We start from the raw sequence: 13,837 nt of genomic DNA on the forward strand, positions 1-13,837 counted from the left end.
GATGTTCTTGTGGTTCGGTGGGAAGCTTACCTCCTAGGGTGCTAGTATGTTTTGTAGATCTAAGACTAGGCAGATTATTTATGCCTTTTGGCATCAGGTTTGGTTAAATTGTGTTCTCTAGGAACTTACTTAACCAACATTTTCAAAATTAATGAGTGCATATTATTACCTTTTACAAGTATAAACATGCATGCTCTTCTTATCCTTTAAAAGTGGTTATGGATTCTTTTGGGATGGTTTTCATTTTTAACAGTGGAGTTTATGCCATTCATCCCTTTTTGCTTGTTTCTTGCCTCCAGAAGTTTATCAGTTACATTAGTCTTTTCAAATAACTTTGTGCCTTTGTTTATTCTCTGAAAAAAGAATTTTTTTTTGATTATGGTATGTTTGTTCTAGTCTTCTTTGTGTCCTTCCTCCTACCTTCTTGCTGTTTAATTTGATACTTGCTTTTAACTTCTTGAAATAAAGACCGTACCTATATCCTACGTGTTTAAGGTTACAAATTTATCTGGAATCACAGATCTAGACAGGTACCACAAATTTAAATACATCATATTTTATTATTGTTCAGTTCATTGTTTTGGTTTTGTTCCAAATTCCATTTTATATTTTATATTCTCTCTCTCTTTTGTATTTGTATGTGTATTCTCTTTTCTACGGCATCTTTTAAATAATTGTTTCCAAAGACATTCCAATGAATGGTAGCATCTAGACTGTCTTTCCACACAGTTTTGAAAATTTCAAACATTTGGAATTTTTATTTATCCCAGCCATTGGTCAATTTTGGTTAGTGGTCCATGTGCTTTTAAAAATAAATGTATATTTTATTGCTGTTGGATGCATGGTTTTAATCAAGATTCTTGCTGATTTTTTCTTGTCTTCTTATTCTTATCAGTGATGAATGGTATATTAGTATCATTCACACTGAGTTTGTTTCATCTTTTTGTGTGTTTTGTTTGTTTAAGTCCCCTCAATATTCATTCTATATATTTTGAGATTATTGTGGGTTGTTGAGGCTACTGTGGGTTGAATGGAGTCCCCCAGAAAAATATGTTGAATTTCTAACCCCTGAAACCTGCGAATGTAAACTTATTTGGAAACAGGGTCTTTGCAGATATAAGTTAGGAAGAAGTCACACTGGGTTAGGGTAGTCTCTAACTGAAAATGACTGTTCTCTTAAGAACAGTGGAGACATAGGGAAAAAAACGCCCTGTGAAGAGACAAAGACAACATCGTGTGATGATGTAGCAGAGATTGGAGGGACGCAGCTGGAAGCCAAGGAATTCCAGAGATTGACAGTCACCGCTAGATGCTAGGCTCCTAAAGGCAAGGAATGATGCTACCCAGAGTCTCAGAGGCAACACAGCCCTTGATTTCAGACTTCTAGCCTCCAGGACTGTGAGAGAACAAACTTCTGTTGTCCTAAGTCACTCACTTTGTTACAGCAGCACTTGGAAATCAACGGAGAGGGTATATGACTAGATACATACAAATTTAACGTTTGTAGAATTTCCTGGTGAATTGAAACTTCTATTATGATTATGTATTCCTGTTTTTCTGTGCTTTTATGCCTTAAAGTTTACTTTGATATTAATGTTACTACTTCTTTCTTTTTAGTATTTGCATGGTACATCTTTTTGTATCTTTTAATTTTCAAACTTTGTATATTCATCTCATATATCTTATAAAATTTAAAAATAAACCATAGTAATCTGTCATTTGATTGAATTATTTAGTTTTCTTACACCCAGTGCCAGTTTTTGTGTTTAAATCTACCATTTTCTTATTTGCTACTTAGTCATCTCCCCTTTCTCCTTTTTTTTTCATTTTTTTTTTACGAATTATTATTACTACTACTTATCATTGCCTCCAACCATTTGTTATTAGTTTGTTATCCTAGAAAATTGAACATGCATCTTTGAGTAATTAAAGTCCAATATAAATCAGTACTTTTATCATTTATTAGATGAAGTGAAGACATTATAACACAGTATCTATTTTTAATCGCCTTCTACCATATATACTCTTATTTTAGTTGTTTGAATTCTGTATTTTTATCCCCCAATACATTATTATTGTTTTAATACACTTAGCATTCATTTACCTACATTTTTACCATTTATATTGCTTTTTATTCTTTTATGCGCTCTTGAGCGCCTATCTAGGATTATTTTTCCCTTCCTCCTGATAAATCTGCTTTAACATTAGATTTAGTGTGGGCTTGCTGTTGCTAAAGTCTCTAGGTTTTGTGTGTTTGTGTTTGAAGATATCTTTATGTTTGCTCTTATCTGAAGGCTATTTTATTGGGTTTAGAATTCTAAATTGACAGGTTTTTTTTTCCAGCACACTGAACATATAATTGTCTTCCCTCTTCCATTATTCATGTTGAGAAATCATCTGCTAGTCTGATTGTTGCTACTTTAATATGTTTCTCTATCCCTGCCACCAGGTTGCTTTTAAGATATCCCTCCCTGTCTTTGGATTGTAGTTTTATTGTCGCGTCTATGCATGGTTTTCAAAGTGAAGTTCCTATTTAATATTCAGCTTCTTTAATATGTGGTTTTATATTTCTTGCCAGTTTTTGAAAAACTCTAAGCCATTATCTGTTAAAATACCGATCTTCCACATTTTTTTTTTTCTCCTCTCTTCCTGGGAGTTGAATTACACATCTGTTACATTGTTTCACCACATTTCATATGCCTTTTAATCTACTTCTTTTTTTGCATTTTCCTTGCTTTTACCTTTCCATTCCTCAGCATGAATATTTTCTTCTGATTTATATTTCATTCACTAATCCTCCTTTCATTGTGATCAGTTTGCTGATAAACCGTAATGTGAGTTTTTAAAATTCAGTTATTTAAGTTCTAGGTCTTGCATTTCCCCCATTGCCTCTAAAGATTAAAAGCCATATTTGCCCTGAGAGTAGATCACATGTTGCTTAGGGGCACTGATGGGCATCCATTACGGTTGGGTAAAGTGGACGGAAAAAACAACATGAAAACAAACAAAAAAAACCTAACTCTTTGCGAAGGGCCAGAATATGTGCTAGGCACAGCCTCAAAGCTGGAGGGGGTACCAGATGACTAGGAAGGGATGTAATGTCTACCTAAGACTGAATATCAGAGGACAACCCGCCCCCACCCCACACCTGTTGCCCTCCAACAGGCTAATAAGTATAGAATAGAAAATAACAGTGGAGTCCTGTCTGTGGAACTGCATGAGACTAACTCCTTCTAGAGCACAGAGTGAAGAGAAGATATAAAGCCAAGAAAGAAGCAGACATTGAGAAATAACTTCTGGAAAACAGCCCACAATCTAAACCCAAGGAATCACCACAAAGGGAGGAGAGACTGTTTGGGGGTAAATCAGTCCTGTTTCCTTATGATGTTAGTGGTTCTGTGAATTTATACACTGAAATATACACCAGAAAAGGTCAGTCTTGTTATATAATAACTAAAAAATATTTAAAGGAAAAGGAAATAAATACGTTCACTCACAAACAAACTCTGAGATAATACACTGATAACAGACCTACTCAACAAGAAATATCAATGGAAATTCTTGAGGCAAAAAGAACATGATATTGTTTAGAAATTTGGATCTAGAAAAAGAAATGAGGATCAGTGGAAATGGAATACATAGTGGTGAAATAAATTTCATAATTTTTACTTATTTTTTATTTGCTGTAGCAGATAATTGATGTCCAAAGCTAAAATTGAATATAAATGTGTTATCCATTTACAACAAGTTTAAAAATAAAATATATGGCAACAATCATCACAAAGGATGGGAGATTGAGAATATATATACCCTTACATAATTCTTACACTTGGTATGAAGCAGTGTACTGCTATTTGAAGGTGGACTCAGATTAATTAAAAACATATATTGTAAATTCTTTACACCCCTAAAATGTTTTAAATGGTGTAAATAATGTTAATAGAGGAAATAAAATTCTCAAATACACCAACAGAAGTTAGAAAAAAAGAACAGAAAACCAGAAGAAATAGAAGACAGTTAACAAGGTGGTAGATAGTCTACCAATAGTATCTATAAGCACATTGAAAGTAAATGTCATAAAGAAAGTATTTAAAAGATTGAGACTGTCAAATTGAACACAAAGCAAGACCTGACTAACGCTATCGACAAGAAATCACATTAAATTAAAAAATAGATGTGAGAAGTAAAAGGATTATAAAATACATCATGTAAACACTAACCAAAATAAACTGGAGTAGCCATATTAATTCCACACAAAGTAGATTTCAAAACAACAGATATTTTCAGAGACAAAGATGGACATTAATTAATGATAAGAGAGTTTATCTGAAAAGATATATTAATCTCAAAAGCAATGCCCTTAACAAGGAGCTTCATAATACGTGAGGAAAAATTGGTAGAACTAAAATGAGAGATAGAGCCATGATTAGAATCAGAAACTTCAACACTTCTCTCTCAGTTGATAATATAAGCAGGCAGAAAATAACGAGGTCCCAGCAATCCAAAATGTAATCCAAACTGACAAATGAATCTAACTGTATTACAAATGTAAAACATAACCACAAACTGGGATGTGGGAAATAAAAGATCTGACCTAATTATCTTTGCAAAGCAATGACTTCAACCAGATTTCCCATCATGAGGCTAAAGACAAAAAGAACTATACATAAACACTATATTCTGATTGGTAAATGTGTTTCTCACAGGAGCACACGTTAGTTATTCTGAAACTGCTTTATTTGTACACTACATCTGGACAAAATCATATGTATTTAGACAGCGAAAGCCAGATGTAACAAATAAGCAAAGAGGTAATGCTAAAATGAAACCATGACGTTGGAGTCAAATATATCAGAATAAACTTAGATTTTTTTAATGAATATACAAATATATAGATACAGAAATAAAAATATCTTGATCTCCAAGTACCATTGTTGCCTCCGTGGAGAAATAGACCATTCTAGGGCAGGGACAGGATGAATATAAGATAAGCCTAGAGTACCTTTTGGTGCCAGAATTAAAGAAATGCTTGAAAAAGAAGAAACATAAAAGCATGGGGGCACGTCAAAATCACAGGAACCAGTCTGAAAGAGCTCCTGGTGACCAGTGTGGGACTCACTTGAGCAACAAAAGGAAAAATAATAGTTGGGTTATTACGCCAAGAATAAATATGTAAATGCATAATTGAGTAAATAAATAAATGAGGTATAAAGGGCATTTTTTTCTTACAGAAAAATCCCAATTAGTAAACAGAGAACAAGAAGAGAAATGGAAAATCACCACCAGAATGCCACAGTAAAAACTGCTCAAACAAAATCCACTGATAAATACTGTTTTGTGGAAGAAATATTAAACAGAAATAGGATGCTTGCATGTCTTCAAAGTTTCTGTCCTGAAATATTTATTAACTATTATGGTGATTTTAATACATGCCCACAAATTCCTTGATACTTTTTCCAGGTCATGAAGCATAATTCCTCTCTCCTTAGACATGGGTTGCATTTCGTGAGTCACATCTAACAAAGTAATGAAAGAGATATATTAACTTTACAAAAACCTCTCTAACCAGGTGATCAAGGTTAACATCACCTATCACACTGATATCTCATGCCCCTGATAATGATGCAATACAAAAGGGTCATCACCCCTCAGATGTTCTTTCCAAAAATGTATAACCTCAGTCCAATCATGAAAAAATATACAAATATAAATCAGGGAACATTTTTTAAAACAATTGACCAGCACAGTTCAGAACTGTCAAGGTCACCAAGACAAGGAATGATTGACAAATTATTACCAATTAGATTAAGGGCACATGACAACTAAATGCAATGTACAAAGCAGGACTGGATCCTAGAATTTTTTTTAAAAAAGGACATTAGTGGAGAAACTGAGGAAATCTGAATAAAGTCTATAGTTTAGTTATTAATATTGTTCTGACATCAATTTCTTAGTTTCGATCATTAAATCACGGTTATGTGAGATGTTAACACTAGGAGAAGCTGTGTGCAGGGTATATAGAAACTATCTTTGCAACACTTCTCTAGGTCTGAAATTATTTCAAAACATTAAAGAAAAAGTGATATGGGGTTTAATAATGTTTCTACCTTGGAAAAAAAAGATTCCCCTGGGTTGATGGCCTATTGCATTGTCCTATTTTAAATTATCACCAACCTCCAGTCAATCCTAGTGGTTTCTATGTCCTAAGAGCATAGAAATAATCTCCTCACTATGAGTCCTTCTTTGGTGTCATCTAAGTAGGAGTAGATTCAATTTGTTATACCATTTACCCAGCTGGATAAGGTTTTGTTTCCTGCAAATGTGAATCATAAGTCTCACGAGTTTAAAAATAAAAAGTTAGACTTGCAATCAGGTTTTTACATAGTTCATGCCATTTTGCTGACTGTCTCACAAAAAACTAAGTTTTCTTTTCTCTTAAATTGTGTGATGGTTACACTCTATGTAATATATCACACATGGGTTCAGTCTCATTAAAACAATTGTGTTTTATAATAGTACAAGGCACTATAGTATTTGTATTTTAAATAGTATATATATTTACATACTGTTTTATACATTTCATTGTGTGTGTACCTTTTGTTTTATTGTGATCTGTTTATCCTACAATTAAGATTCTCAGTCATGTAGATAAATTCAGTGGCTTTTCTATGTCTCCTTCTCTGAGGCTGGCAGAATCATAAACCCAGAATATTCATGGTAGTATAAAATAGCTCTTCCCGAAGTCTGTCGCAAAGAACAGGGAAGGTCCCATATCAAAGAAGCTCATGATAAAATTAATATGACAAGTTCTGGATGTTGTATTTTTTTCTCAGAGATTTCAAAGCATATTAAAGTCTCTAAAATTTAGAGAAAATATAATTCTTTGACTTAGAGATTTCCCAACTTTTTTTTTTTCATAAAATATCTATCATTTTGGAAGCCAACATGGGAAACATCGTGCTGTAATAAACAGAATATATACCATAAGGGTCCAACTGGAATGCTGCCATTTCAGTCTGGCTTATAGCTCATGGTGTCCAGCCTATGCATGAAAGGAGATTTCTAAGCCTGCAACTGCACAGATGGACAGATTAGACAGATAAATAATAGGTAGGTAGGTAGGTAGATAGATAGATAGATAGATAGATAGATAGATAGATAGATAGAAAGAATGAACCACTATTTGGCTATATCCCAGTAGAGTAATATCCTATCAAATGAGGAGAGAGGGGTGGCAGAAGGAATACACTAGAGAAGAGTCAAGTATTTTGGGTAATGCCTTAAAGATGACACGGACAAAAAAGCAAAATAAAAGCAATATTTAATCTTTGTAAAGCATTTTATGGTACTTCTCATACATGCTTCCTTTTCTGTGTTTCTATGGGACCCTGAGGTTATTATTTTAATGCTTACCATGATGTTTTATAAATCCTTATTTCCCAATCTCTTTTTTACCCACGTAAGCTCCAAGTAATAAGAAAATGATCATGGTCATAACTATATCATGAATGCCTAGTAATTGCTTAGCACACACAGAGTTAGATTTAAGTATGGCTTCAATGAATGAAATTTATGAAAGCACCTTATCTAGAGTTTTATGCTGTAGCAAATTGTGCAAAAATAGATGATTTAAAGATGTAAAATTTTAATAATAATGATAATAATTAAATAAGAATATGTTATGTTCTGGAAATTTAGAAAAGAAAATAACTGATTTTTTGGTAAAATAATGAGTACAAAACAGGTTATATTCTGTGTTTTGGAAAATAAATAAAAACAAAGCAAATAAAAAAGAAAAAACATATGAAATTAAAGTGAGAAAGAAAAAAAGGAGATGTGACAGGAATTTCCGAAGAGTTGTTTAATTTATAATAAAATACAGCAGATAACACATTGATTGATTTGAAATTTTTGTAGCAGATAATTTTCAATAGAATATTAACAATTCAAATCACAAAAGTTATTACAAAATGAAGTAGAAAAGCTGAATAAATCACATAACATAAAAAGTGGCTCACAAATTTGTCAAAAAGTGACCCAGCTGAAGCCTCGGGCCTTTTTGATCATTAAAGCTAATTTTTATAAATATTCAGCAGCAGAAAATTTCTACACAACAGAAAATGATCTAAAACCCAGAAGAAATAAAGCAAAAACAATTTGATTTACAAGGGAAATATGTCCCTGATATAAAAAAGGAAACCAGGATGATACAACTGAAGACCATAGATCAATGAATATAGAACTGGAAATCCTCAGTTCTTTCCTAATGGAAGTTAGTAGCTCACTAAAACAATTCTACCATGACCAAGTAAGTTTTCATCTTTAAACACAAAAATTGGTTAAATACCATTTATTATTGTAACAAAACACAAAATCAATTGGCCAAATCAGAAAAAAAAAGGAAAATAAAATTCATCATAATAGAAACCAAAAAACCTTGTTAAAATGTAAACATATTTCTAACAAGTGGTATATATCAAGAATCAATATTCAAGATGATAATCAACAATGTGAAAAATAATAAAAGTGATTTCATAAATATTAGGACTCAAATAAGGACAATTCCTGCCATCACTGCTCTTTAATACTCTCTGGATAATCAGTTACTTATGTGACAACCACAACAAAAATAAAGATATTACTATCAAGAATCACTTCTTGAATTTCCTCTACTTTCCGGTTTTGGTTCTTATGGTTTATTAAAATGCTTTATATCTCTGAGGTTTGTCAATGAAAAAGAGATGCTATGTCCTGCCCAGGGCATGACAATTCTGGCTTCAAATCTAGACTTTACAGGGAACTAGTTCTATGACTTGGCAAAGGTAAATGAGAAAAAAAAAAACAAACCCCCAAAACAGACAATTCATAAGAGAAACAGAAGCTAGTAAATATTATAAGCAAGGACATGAAAAAAAAGTTCACCTTTGCCAACAATCAAAGAAATGTGCATTAAGGCAACTAGTTTTTTTTTTTTTTAATTTATGAAACTGGTAAAATGTGAATAAGGTAAGTATCTGATACTAGCAAAAGTAAGGAAAATGTTTTCTCTTATATAATGAAGGTGACCGTGAAAATGAGAACAGAAAGCATCGAGGAATAAAACAGACAGTATGTGTTAGGAAGCATAGATTTTTAGTTATTTACAGGGTTAAATAATGTCCACAATTTGGAGGGAAAAAAGTATTGCATTAAATAGGTTTCCATGCATGTAGTATTTATTGCAGTGAAAGACGAGAAGCAATCTACAGTGTCTGTAACAGTGGGATGGTTGAGTAAGTCACCGTTGATCCACTAACTTGACTACTATATACAACTGTTAAAATCACGTTTTCAAAAACCACATGGGAACTATGATATACACTAAACTTAACTGAAAAAGAGTGAGAAATAGAACTAATTCTTTGATATAACATAGATATTTGCACATGAAACCTACCATGACCCTGGGTATAAAACAATTAACCAGCGATGCCCTTGAGCTGTGGCTTCTGTTTGGTTGTTTAATGGTAGAATGCAAAAGACACCAGTGTTCCACGCAGTGGGAATCTGTTTTCATAACAGCCTCTCTCTCTACTAATGTTACTGTAAAGCACTCCTTTTATTCCAAGGCTGCAGCAGAATGACGACGATGCCAGAGACCATAGAGAGAGGATGCTCTCGCTTTAAGGAGAGTTGCAGTTTCAACCAGCCGTTAACAGGAAGAGCAAGATGCCAGCTCGTTGCAACGCACGTGGTAGGAAAACCAAGTATAGTGGGCATGGCTTGGGAAAAAAAAAATGCTAAGTTTGAACAAAGATTAAGAACTGAAGAATAGAGACTTGAAAAAAAGGGTGAAAAAAAGTAAGGCAACACTCATAAAGGTTTATTTCCTCGATAGATATGTCATACTCATTACATGCTGATCTAGAATGGTTATCTAGAAACATAAAACATTTTCTTGTTGAAAGAATTTCATGGCTCTTTGGCCCTTAAGAAAGGATTTGTTAAATTTGGAGAACCACGTTGCTTACAAAAATCTTTGATTTCTTTGATGTAAAGCAGGAATTTTCAATTCAATAAGAGTGTTTAACATAAGCACATAAAGAACCTCACACTTCTGAAAAAAAGAAAAGACTTAAAGCAAAGCTGAGCGGTCCAATGAAAAAATTCCAACTCAGGGCCCCAGAGGAGATTTCCATTACATAGAAGAAGATGAATCCAGATGAAACAGTGTTTTTCATTAGTTACTCTGAGTAAGAGTTAACGCCTGCTTTGTAGTGAAGCTGAGGCTGGTACCCGAGGATGGTACCTATAGGAAGATGCAAGTAAGCATGCATCTCTGGAGAGTAAGTTTCCTGAGTGGAAGGACTTGTGTTTTGGATAAAGGCGTTTTGAATTGTACAGACAGGGGCGAACTTGTGTGTGTGTGTGTGTGTGTGTGTGTGTGTGTGTGTGTGTGTGTGTGCGCACGCGCGCATGCCTGAACACACGTCTTCTTTTTAAGCAATAGAACACTGAAGACCAACACGCAGGTTTGAAGAAGAATGAGCTTATGCTTGAACAGATGGGGAATTAGATCCACTACGTTTTGGCATAAAGGAACATATGACCCTAGTTTTTAGCCATAATTGGTAAAATTGGGGCCTATTAATTTCAAAGATTTAGAATGTAAACACCACAACATACATAGCTTTGGTTTCAGTTACTTAGTGCCTCATAGCAAATACCCCTTAAAGCAATAACGTTTATTTTGCCCATAAATCTACAATCGGAGTAGAGCTTGAGAAGATTTGGCTCCTGCAAGCTTGATCTGCAGGGGCCCTAAGGCGGAGGGCTATAAACATCTGAAAGTCCCTTTATTCATATATTCGATGGCTTCAGCTCAGTTTCCTCTCCACATGGCTTCCCCATGGGGTCTCTCAACAGGCTGGTTTGGATTTTGTCACAGAACAGTGTCTGACTTGCCCAGAGAGAAACAAAGAGAGAGAGAGAGGCAGAAAACAGAAAAGAGACCGACTTGAAGTCACGCTGCTCTTTGTGACCTAGCCTGTGAAGTCATATGGTTCCTTTTACTGCATTCTATTAAGGCAGTTGTGAAACTCTTCTCCTGATGGAGGAGTGCCAGTGCCATACTCTAAGAAAAATATATGGTTTCCACATATGATATTTGATACACGATATGAAAATACATACGGTATTTTTCTTTCTGTTTCTGGCTTACTTCACTTAGAATGATAGATCTCCAGGTCTGTCCACGTTGCTGCAAATGGCATTATTTCATTCTTTTTTATGGCTGAGCACTATTCCATTGTATAAATATACCACAACCTCTTTATTCAGTCATCTGTTGATGGACATTAGGTTGCTTCCACGTCTTGGCTATTGTATATAGTGCTGCTATGAACGTTGGGGTGCAAGTATCTTTTCAAATTAGAGCTCCTCCAGATATATGTCCAGGAGTGGGATTGCTGGATTATATGGTAAGTCTATTTTTAGTTTTTGAGGAATTGCCATACTGTTTTCTATAATGGCCACACCAAACTACATTCTCACCAATAGTGTAGAAAGTTTCCCTTTTAAGAGTTGTATTTTCAAACCCAGTAAGCCCTGGTCCCTTTGTATTTAATAGTTATTTCTTCAACTTGCCCGTCTCTTTTCCGTATTATTATAGGCAGATAAAAGAGGCCAGATAACACCTTTAACCCTTTGCCTGAGAATGTCTCTAGTAAGACCATCCAGTTCAGGTACATTTTCTACTTTCTGCATTATAACATATAACAGTGTTGCTAAACTTCCTGAAACTACGTAAAGGTTCCCCTTTCCTTCAATTTTCAAAAATATTTTCTTTACTTTTAAGCCCTCACCAATAGCCTCCAAAAAGGCCATTATGTTTCTTCTAGGTTCTTCCAAATACTGTCTATCACTTAGTCACAAAGCTACTATCACAGTTTTAGGTTTTGTTTATGGCAGCATACAATATCCAGGTACCAATATCTATACCAATTAGCTAGTGCTGCATAACAAACCAAACCGAACCAAAACTTAGAGACTTAGAAAAGTAACATTTAATTGGGTCATGAATCTGCAATCTGCACAGTCTCAGTAAAGCCTATCTCTACTCTCAGCTGGGCAGCTCAAGGTCTGCAGACTAGGAGCTACCACGGGCTTGCTCATTCTTAAGTCTGGCATTCGATTCTGGCTGTCAGCTGGAATCTTAGCTCCAGGTAGTTTCTCAACATGGGCTAGTCTGAGTTTTCTCACAGCATGGTGACTGGATTCCCATAGAACAAGCATCCTGAGAGAGAGGGCTAGGCAGAAACTGTTTTACCTTTGACGACCTGCAATTCCACCAGTTGTAGCAGTTACAAAGTTCTACCCAGGTTCAGTGGAAAGGATCATAGGCTAAACCAGCTAATGCAAGGCTGTCAATACTTCACATTAAGAGTAGTGGGATGGGATATAAATTGATGTAGTCGTCTTTGGGAAATGCAAAATGGGCAGTTGTTACTACAGATTATGGGCTTAGTCATTCTGAACACATCATTTTCTTTTCTTCATACACTGTGTCCTTATTATTACAATCATCCTTAAGCCAGGTGGGCCCAGCTAAGTAGAATCAAAATTCCAGTTTGGTCAAAATCCTTACTGATTGCTTAATCAGGCTTAACTTTTCTGAATGTGTAATGTATCAGGGATGTAAAAATAAAGAATGCTTTCATCCAAAGTCTTAGGAGGGGATATATCATCCAGGTTTGTGAGTCTTCCCTTCTCTGGTAACTACTCCTGAAACAGTGGGAAATCTCTCCCACCCCCATCAACCATGTCCACATTATGTGACTTTGCACCACCAGGCATCTCTGATTGGTCCAGAACTGGGCATCACATCCATGATGAGCTGATCAGATTGTGAGCTGAATCACATTTATATGATTCACTGCTTTTCTTGATTCCATGAGACAGGGGAGTATAATTCCAAAAGTTTCCATTCGTACTTAAGCTAGTTACAATGGCTTAATGTTATTTGAAACAAAATAATCTTTATATATATGTATGTATATATGATATATGTATATAAATATGTATGTGTACAGCTATTTATATAAATACATCTACATTTAATAACAGATAGAAACCAAATGTATAATTAAAATTGAGTAGTCCAAATCTTATGACAGCCAGGAAAAAAATACATGTGCATAAAGCTTTATCATTATTTGGAGGCTGTGGAGTTAGGAAATTCATCAATACCCTAGAGAATGAGGTTGCTATAACTTTGGATATCAAATCAGATCTAGAAATGCCTTAAGTTGATTCATATTCCAAATGCTACTGAGTGACAACCCGTTGAACTGGCGGTTTTCCTTGAGAACTTCATTCATCCCCGGGAAATCTTTCCCTATCTTTTCGCAACCATGTTTCAGAATCAGGCATGTTTTACTTCTACTTAAATAAACACCATCATCAAAAGGTACCATAACACCTGCTCTGATTTTCTCATGGCCATTGGCAATTGAAAGGTTTATTGTACGTTTTCGGGTTTCATCTCTTGTAGGGAATGACAATATTGCAGGCAACTTATTTTGCTTTTAAATTTGACATTATTATGTGGTAGCAAAGACAGCATGCACTTCGGAATTAGATGAAGGGCATAACATTAACCAGCTTCGTGACCTTTGCCAAAGTCCTTAAATTTTGTAGACTTCATATACGTTCCATCTGATGTTATCCATGTCAGCGTACCCCAGTTGCTGTGTGAATGAAATGCAATGAAAGGTTAAATGATCTAGATCATACCTTTTATAGTATCATCACTCACTAAAATTTAGTAACATGACCCCTCCCTCCTTCCTTTGTTCTC

This window comes from Camelus bactrianus, chromosome 11 (assembly GCF_048773025.1).
Source record: "Camelus bactrianus isolate YW-2024 breed Bactrian camel chromosome 11, ASM4877302v1, whole genome shotgun sequence".
NCBI classification, from domain to species: domain Eukaryota; kingdom Metazoa; phylum Chordata; class Mammalia; order Artiodactyla; family Camelidae; genus Camelus; species Camelus bactrianus.